This window comes from Octodon degus, unplaced genomic scaffold, assembly GCF_000260255.1.
Source record: "Octodon degus isolate 3935 unplaced genomic scaffold, OctDeg1.0 scaffold00033, whole genome shotgun sequence".
NCBI classification, from domain to species: domain Eukaryota; kingdom Metazoa; phylum Chordata; class Mammalia; order Rodentia; family Octodontidae; genus Octodon; species Octodon degus.
The window spans coordinates 7,467,025-7,476,367 of record NW_004524609.1 but is presented as its reverse complement, the minus strand read 5'-3'; the positions used below and the strand labels follow the sequence as shown (position 1 = coordinate 7,476,367).

The 9,343-nt window shown below is 49.6% G+C and overlaps 1 protein-coding gene across 6 annotated transcripts in view; it reads right to left on the bottom strand.

Annotated features, from left to right (window-relative positions):
• Nucleotides 1-9,343, bottom strand: part of Arsg (arylsulfatase G) — a 150,671-nt gene that overhangs the window by 109,492 nt on the left and 31,836 nt on the right. The gene's annotated exons all lie outside the window — the stretch shown is intronic.

Here is a 9,343-nt window from a genome sequence, read left to right as displayed (position 1 = left end):
ACAAAAAGAAAGAAAGAAAGAGAGAGAGAGAGAGAGAGAGAGAGAGAGAGAGAGAGAGAGAGAGAGAGAGAGAAGGAAAGAAACAGTTGAGACGCTAAGGACGCCTACCTGGCCCACATTTAGATCCAGCAACCACCAGCGCATGGCCAGTCTCAGAAATTTCCCCTCTCTATTGTCTTCGGTTCTCCCTCTGCGCACACTGCATTAACTTTGAAGCAAACTCAGATATCATGTAATTTTACCCAAAAATATTTCTATAGGGTTCTCTAAAACATAAAAACTCTTTTCTTTCCCACACTGAGGATTGAACCCAGAGCTTCCTACCGTGCGAGGTCCTTTATATTCCACATCACCAGATTTTTCTTAAATTTATTTATTTATTTGTTTGTTTGTTTGTTTGTTTATTTATAAAGAAAAGGTCTCGGTAAATTTGCCCCAGATGGCTTTTGGCAGCCCTCTCATCTTCACCTCCTGAGTCGCTGGGACTGCGAGGGAGCTCCGGTGCAACACCTTCAGATTTCTTTTTATTTTGTTCTGTGTTTGCTGCAGTGCTGGGGACTGAGTACGGGGGGGCCTCGACTATGTTACATCCTCAGCCCTTTTTCAATTTTCATTTTCTTAATTTCGAAACGGGCTTCACCAAGTCCCTAACCTGCCCGTTCTAGTCTCCAACTTGCAATCCTCCTGCCTCGGTCTCAGTCCCAAGGCTGGGATTACAGGTGTGTGCCACCACACACAGCAGAGATTGCTTTTTAAATACACCTACAATCCCATTAATTTCTGCTTAAATCAACAATACTTTTTTGTATTTCCAAAAATCCAATCAGAGTTCAAACATCCTCCACTGTCCCCTATTTTTTTGTTTTTTTTAATGCATTTAGTACAGGGTCTACAGGGTCTCACTATGTAGACCGGACTCATAGTGACTCTCCTGTCTTCAGCCTCCCAAGCAATGGGATTACAGGCACACAACACCATGCCCCATCTCAATCACCCTCAGCTCATCCTGGGCGCGGAGCCAGGGTGGCATGCCAGGGGCTTGAACCCCAGTTCCTGTGCCTAAGCAGGTGCTTTAGTCTGTTGAGCTATTTGGCTGGCCCTGCTTGTTAATTTTATTCATTTTATTTATTTATTTAATTTATTTTTTGCTAATTTTTAAAAAATTGTTGCTTTATTCTATCAGGAGCTAAACCAGGTACCATCTACTGCGTTTGGTTCCTGCCTTTTCTCACTTGCATGTTGCATCATTCTCCCAGCAAAACATTTGCAAATAAAAAGAGCTGTCTTATAAAATTTTAAAGTTGAATTCAGTGAACTACACCCCCACCCTGTGTCATTTAAAACTGTTCTCTGCCCTCCCAGTTTTCCCTACAAACTGATTTGTAGATCTAGAGGTGAGATCAGATCAGATATAGGCTTTTTTTTCCTTTTTCTTTTTCTTTTTTTTACATACCCACCTCCCCGCTACATTTCAAAATCTTGTCTTTTTCCGTGTTGTGTTAAGCTTCGTCAGTGATTCCTTTCCTTTCTGTCATTTTTGTGTGAGAAAAGGGAACTTTCTCTTAAGCATTCTCTATGATCTGTTCTACTTTTATGGATTTATTCATCCCTTCCCCAGATTTGTTCCATCTAGTGAAATGCATTAGTCTGCTGTACACAAGTTTGTGTACCCCCAAAATCTGCATGTCAAAGCCCTAAATCCCAATGTGATGATACCCCTGGGAAAGTAAGCAGGGTTCCATCAAGACTTTATTCATGGCTGGCCAGCTAGCTCAGCGGATTAAAGCACCTGCTTAGGCAGAAAGGAACCAGATTCAATCCCTGGCATGCTCTGCTGGCCCTGCCCCCAGAGCACGCTAAGCTGGTGATTGAGACTGGGTGAGGTGGCACACCTGTAATCCCAGCACTTGGGAGACTGTAAACAGGCAGATCACTACGAGTCCAATCTGTGTAATGAAATTCTGTAGACCCTGTACTAACTACATAAAAAGAAAAATTAAAAAAGACTGCATTTGTGGGCAGGGCTGGAGAGATAGCTCAGCAGTCTAAGCGCCAACCTGGCAAGCACAACGACCCAGGTTCAATCCCGGGTATTGCATGCCATGCCGGCTCCTCCCCAAGCTGACCAGCAAAACCAGGTGTGGCGGTGCACACCTGTAGTCCTAGTGCTGGGGAGGTTGAGACTGGAGGATCACTGCAAGTCCAAGCTGCATAGTGAGACCCTGTACCAAAAAAAAGAAAGACTGCATTTATGCAGTGACACAAGAGCACGTGCTTCCTCTGTATCAGGTGAGGACATGCCTAGAAGGTGGCCATCTGGGAAGCCAGGAAGAATGGCCACATGTGGAACCAGATCAGGTGGCACCTTGGTCTTGCCATGGGCAGCCCCTTGCCAAGCCAACCAGCAAAACCAGGGTTCCAACATCCAGAGCTACGAGACATGAACGTCTGTTGGTGAAGCTACCCTGAGTGCGGTGTCCTGTTAGGTAGGGCAGCCTGAGCACACGGAGGTTTTAAGTCAGGCTGAGGCAGGGGCAACCCAAGCCCTGTGGTGCACATTTGTAATTCTAGCTATCTGGTAGCAGTGATGGAAACGTGGCAGGTTCAAGCCTAATCTGGGCAATTTAGTGAGACCCTGCCTCAAAATGTAAAAAGGAAGTGGGTAGGCGTTGAGAAGGTAGATCAGTGTGAAGGCCTTAGGTTCAATCTCCAACATGGCCAAAAAGAACAAAACATCCTCAAAAGTAGAGTTAAGACGAACACGTGGTGTGTGTCTGTGGGGGGAATTTGGTGAAGCAGTTATCGGCCAGTCTGTCTTCAGAGCAATTGATCTGGGGGATGTGCCTTTCCAGAACAGCATAGGTCAACAACACTACTTGCTACTTGCATTGACACTGGGTAAGTTGTCCATTCATCAGACAATCTGTCTTGGCATCCTTTTTTTACCCAAAAAACAGAGCCACAGGAAAACTTCCTCAGACCAAAACATAGCGTGAGAATGAAATAATCCAACAGGAACTCTCAGGAAGTGCTCAGAAATGTTAGCTCTTGTTACTCCTTCTTCCCACTGCTTTGGGGTTCAGAGATTACAAATATGAGAGCACCTTGAAAAAGTGCAAGCCTGAGGCATGGTTAAAATTAATATTAAATAAAACTAATCTGTGTACTGAGGGCAAAATCTGGGCTCCCCTCAGCTACTGGCAGAGACTTTGCTAGTGTGCCAGGGTGCCTGGCTATTGGATTCTGACTCCAGGAAAGGTAGAAGCTACAAACTCTAGGTCACACACAGCACCGCAGGGAACATGAAGAGTCATTCTGCTTTGCATTTTCAACGTTCCAAACTTGGTTCCTTATTATGCAATCCCATAGCTCTGTGTCATACTGGCTAAGCCTAACCCAGGCATACACTGCCCTCCAGCAAATCTGGTTTTGAGCATAACTCTGAGATCAAAATGTCAGTAAGTTTGGTGGGTGAGGAATCTCCCTTTCACTGATGCAAACTGCGAGGAGGAATCGCATCCCCAAATCAGAAACATTTGAAGCACTACTTGTCTACGACACTTCCAAAACCAACCCAGACATAAACCCCATAAAGGCAGGACTGGATATGTGCTTTAGGCGCTAATTCCAGTGCCCCGCCTGGGGAATGTTTAATCAGTACTGCTCAGTGAGTGCATTCACTGTGAACAGTGGCAGCCCGGCTTGTCCTGTCCCGCCCTGAAAACCCAACTCCAACACACCTCTTCCCCGACCTCAGGTCACCTTCGTAGCTCCTCCTCAATCACATGTGTCCTGTCATCTAAGGCAAAACTGGAGCGAGGGGACCATGTCCTCCGAGACGTGATTTTGTGGCCTCGGAGACAGCGGAATTCATCAGTGCTCACAAGTGGGCCGGGGCGGGGCGGAGCGGAGGCTGTGTGGGGCGGAAGGATGGACGCTGCCCTCTCATCTCAGGCCTGCTGTGCATCTAGGCAGAGCTAACAGCAGGAGACAGGAGCCCTCTACCAGCAGCCCAGGGCAGAGCCTCTCCTGGCCTCTTGGTCACCATACATTCCAAAGGCTGCAGCCTGCTGGTTTTTCTGTAACGTCCCCCAGCCATCTGGAAGAGCCCATATGCTGAGGTCCTACAGGTTGGAGTGGAGAGATCACCCTGCCTGTTGGTCCAAGCGGTGCACGTTTAGACAAGCTGGGGAAGTGAGCATCTCCCTCTAGGTGAGAGAGCAGTAGCAGGTCGTCAGCAAGCACGCGGGTGAAGCCACCTCAACAACTGTCCAAAAGCAAGCTTGATTTCACCACCCAAAAGCCAGTGGTTAGACTCAGTACGGAATTCCATGCCTGTAATCCCAGCTTCTTGGGAGGCTGAGGCAGGAGGATCACATTGTGTGTGTGCATGTGTGTGTGTATGTGTGTGCGTGCATGCGTGTTTCAACCCCTTTTCACTGAGCTACATCCCCAGCCAGCCCTTTACATTTTTTTTTTTTTAATTTTGAGACAAAGTCTTAATAAATTACACAGGCTGATCTCAAATTTAAGGTCCTCCAGCCTCAACCTCCCAGAATGCTCAGCTTATGTCCAACTAGTATCATCACAATTTTGATGGGCAACTTAGCAAGACCTTGTCTCAAAATGTTAAAAGCTCTGGGGATATCGCTCACATGTAGGGTAGTTGCCTCACATGCACAAGGCCCTGGCTTCAATTCCAGGCACCACGGAAAAGAAGGAGGGGTGGCAAAACAAAAACAGCCCATGCTTCTACTCGAAAACACTTTCCAGCATTTCCAATTAAACTTCACGCCCTATAGCTGCATCTTGAAGTTTACTATGATGCAGGTTTGTTTTCGGTTTTTTATTTTGTTTTGTTTTTTCCTAAATACAACACAATAAACTTGACTTTGTTTTAGGAATTCAAGTTTGTGTTTTAGGACTTTTACAACAGGTATGAGCTCCTTTATAGAGCCCTCTCTATTTTCTTGCTTTTTTTTTTCTTTGGTGGTACCAGAAATCAAACTCAGGTCCTTGCGCTTGCCAGACAAGCACTTATGCCACTGAGCTATCTCCCCAGCTCTATTTTCTTGCTTTTAATCAGTAAAAGGATGACAAAACTACAGGAGTTGCAAACTACAAAGGCGGAGAAGTTGGGGGATGAACTTCAGTGTTGAAATCAAATAAACATGACTCCGGAATTAATGAGCCACACCCAGTGCCACGTCATCAATACCATACCGAACAGTAACTGGGTGTTACACAAGGCAGATCACTACAGGCCCCCACTGCTGCGGTGACCTCACTGTGCCCACACACAGCAAGCCCTCACCCACTTCCTGCCCTGCTCCCTGGCTGTGGGTCCCTCTCAGCTCACTACCTCCTGCCAGTCCTCTCAAGTTGCGCCCTGCCTCGTCTGCACTTCCCTGATCATCCTCCCAGCTTCTCAGCACACTGGGGGAGCGGGGGTGCAGCCTCATGCCTCCTATGGAACCTTCCAGAACACAAAGTACAGAGCTCGGTCCCTTACACAGTCACTCAGCCATCATCACAACACAAGAGGCATCGGTCACCACCACCATCACTACAATCACTTGGCAACCCCACCAAGTCTCACGCCCACCCTCCTGCAAGCCTGTCAGATGGGTGTGCAGGGGGCCACACCACAGAACTAACCCAGCGCATCTACCAGGCAATCTGTTCCCTGGAAATGTTCTCAGGTAACAATTCAAAAGGTTTCCTCCCAACCAGTGAAGCAAATAGTAAGCTTGTTTTTCAGTTTGTTTTGGGGAGAGCAGGGCCTAGCACTGGGCTGCATTTCCCAAAGACTTCTTAAGATTTTACTTGAAGGGAGGATCTCACTCAATGGCCTAAAGTAGCCTCAAACTTGGATCCTCCTGCCTCAGCCTCCGAGTGGCTGGGACCCAGGCAGGCACTGCGGACAGCACGGCACTCCGCTCTTCCGGGGCTGCCCTGAAGACCAGAAGCGGGCTTCCTAGACCCTCCTTCTGTGTTCCTGACCAGACTCCTTTCAACCAACTTACCCGTTGAAGTTCTCACAAGCTGGAAAATGTGGGGAGCTTATTTGCAAGCCAGGATCATATCTGCCTAGCAACCCAGCCTGAAAACTTGAGGGGCTAAGCGTGGACAAGCACCAGCAGGCCAACTCTGCACAAAGCAATCTGTTCTCATGCAAATGCCCCTGAGCACGGACAGAAAAGACGGAGGCCTGGACATCTCGGGGAGCCAGTTTTTCCCAAAAAGATGCTGAGTGACTCTTTAAGGGCACCATTACAGCCTTGACCCCTGTAATGGAAGGGCTGAAGGGGGCTTCACCCGCCAACTGACCTGTGGGAGAAGCCGAGAGGCGGCCGAACCCAGCGCTGAATTTCCTGACTCTTCTGATCCTATACTCCAGACTCCAAAGGTTCTTTTGTTTCTCATTTAGACCTAAACAGTTAATTTTATTTGGGGGTTTTGATTAGCATAGTAATGCAGTACTTTCCCTGGATATGTGAAAACAAGTACAAGTTTTCAGGCTTGGCCTCTCTAGGGAACAAAAAGAAGCCGGTCTCTAACCAGGACAGGCACAAGTCACCTGCCTGTGGCTAGCGCGGCAGCACAGCCCCTTCACCCAAACCCAGACAGCTCGTGTCAGCTCCAGACCAGCTCTAGGTGCCAGCAGGCCTGCTGGGTATCTGCAAAGGTGGTCTCCCCTGGGTGTACCCTTCAGGGCTCTGCACCTCCACTTTCCTCATACATAAAATGGAGACAGTGGGCCGGTCAAATAGCTCAGTGGATTAAAGTGCCTGCAAGCAGCACTGGGGCTGGGGTTCAATCCCCGGGCCTGCCATGCGGGCCCTGCCCCTGGGGCACACTGAGCCAGTGAATGAGACTGGGCGTGGTGGCACAGGCCTGTAATCCCAGCTCTTGGGAGGCTGTAAACAGGCGGATCACTATAAGTCCGATCTAGTAGTGAGACCCTGAACATCCTGTAGATCCTTCCCTAAAAAATACAATAAAAAATAAATAAATAAAAAATAAAAAGGAGACAGCGAGTGTTGCATGCACAAAGTTACTGCTGGGTCAGAAGTCACATGTATGGCACTGACTACAATGCCAGGGACAAAGAAAACATGGAAATATTCATTGTAATTAATGCTAACAAAAAGTGAGATTATAGGAGTAGTGACAAAATATTATGCACAAGTTCCTCTCCCCTCCAGCCAGATGTCACTCGATCAAATATGGAAACCTGTCCTAAAACCTAAGACTCTAAATATCAAAGATTATGCTGACAGGACCTTCAATTTTCACATTGTTTCATTGTAGTGATGAAAATGCTTCTTTTTTCTTTTCTTTTTTAAAATGTATTTTAGTACAGGGTCTCACTACACAGGTCAAACTAGCAGTGATCCTGTTTTCAGCCTCCCAAGCACTGGATTACAGGCCCATGCCACCACCTCCTGTCTCAGCACGCCCCAGGGGCGGGGCCAGCACGGCAGGCTGGGATCAGGCCAGGATCAAACCAGTCCCTGCATCTGCCTAAGAAGGTGCTATAATCCATTGAGCTATCTGGTCAGCCTATTTATTTATTTATTTTTGAGACAGGCTCTTACTATGTACCCAGGCTGGCCTAGAATTTGGGGCAATCCTCCTGTCTCCATCTCTCCCATGCTGGGCTCTCAGTCATAGGCCACCAGGTCCTGGTTATAATCCTTTTCTTTTTAATGTATTTAGTACAGGGTCTAGAGGGTCTCACTACACAGATTGGATTTGTAGCGATCCTCCCGTTTTCAGCCTCCCAAGTGATTACAGGTGTGTGCCACCACACCCAGTCTCAATCGCTGTCTCAGAGCGCCCCGGGGGCGGGGCTGGCACAGCACGCAGGAGATTGAACCCCTGTCCCTATTGAGCTATCTGGCCGGCCCAATAATCTGGTTCTTAATATTACCACATATGGATTTCTCAAGGAACAACTCAAAGACTCTCTCAGGGCATGTGCAGCTGCTCTGATAATAAGAACTAATCCATGCCTGGCATTTATTTACCCTGTGCCAATCACTATGACCCACACTTCGTAGGTATTATAAAATAAAATCTGGGAATTATTCCCATTTCACAGACTCGGAGCTCAACCCTCTCCAAAATTAAATTAATCCTTCAAGATTCCAAAACTGAGCTGGATATGGTGGCACGAGCCTGTAATCCCAGCATGGGGAAGGCTGAGGCAAAAGGATCCCTGAGTTTAAGGTCAGCCTGGGCTACATAGTGAATTCAAAGCCAGCCTGAACTACATAGTGAGACCTCGTCTCAGAATGAAGTCAAATATTGCAAAAACTACTTAACAGTGCTCTGATTGCCCAAGCCTGGCCATAACCAGGAACTCTGCACCGACATAACATCTCTGTGCTTAAACCACGCGGGTGTTTCACAGGAAAGACGGGAGTTTAATCCGGCGCAACCGATCCTCAAATCGTGAGGGAACGCAACGACCAAGCGACGACTTTTATTAAAATTCAGATCGCTGGCTTCTCCTGGCGGCAGTCCTCCGCACAGTCCCAAACTAGGCTCGCTTAAGTTTCTGACATTAGAATCACATTCTCTGTACCAGCTCCGTCCAAGGGGACGACAGTACCAAAGTCCGCAGGACACCGCGAAGAACACGGCCTTTGCTCCGCGGTCTCCAATCTGCCCTGGGGTTGGGACAGGGGGAACTAGAACCCCAGCTTCCGCCGTCCTGGGCTCGGAAACGCCTGAGATCCTCTGACACACGCCCTGCTCCCTTGGGGATTACGTATCTCAGGGCGCCGGTGTATCCTCGGCGTTGTGCACGGTGGCCTTAAAGTCAGCGGTTCGGCGACGAGGGGCTCCCGCCCCCGGCAGCCGCGGTCCCCGCCGGCGGTTCCCGAGCGCAGCTGCACCTGTGCGGGAGGCGGTGCGCGCGCCCGGCCGGGGACGCTGACTCAGCCCGGCCCGGCACATCCCTCCCGCGCCGCACGGATGCTGCGGCCGCCGCCGCTGCAGCAGCAGCAGCAGCAGCAGGGGGAAGGAACTCGTCCCCGAAACAGCGGGCGGCGGGCGCCCCGGGAGCTCTGCGGCACGCTCCCCAGCCCGGAAGGGGCGCTGCGGGGGTGCGCGGCTGATGGAACGGGGGACGTGGGCGCCGGAGCGGGAACTCGGGCGCCGCGCGCCGCTCACGCCCAAACTGGAAGGAACCTGTTCCGCCCGGGCGGCCGCCGCGCGCGCCCCCTCGCCGCTGCCTTCTCAGATCTTGGGGCGCCCCTAGGCCGGGGTTCTCCAAGCAGAGGCGCTCGCGCTCCCACTTGCACGGCCGCGAAGTGCCGGGGTCTGCTCGGAC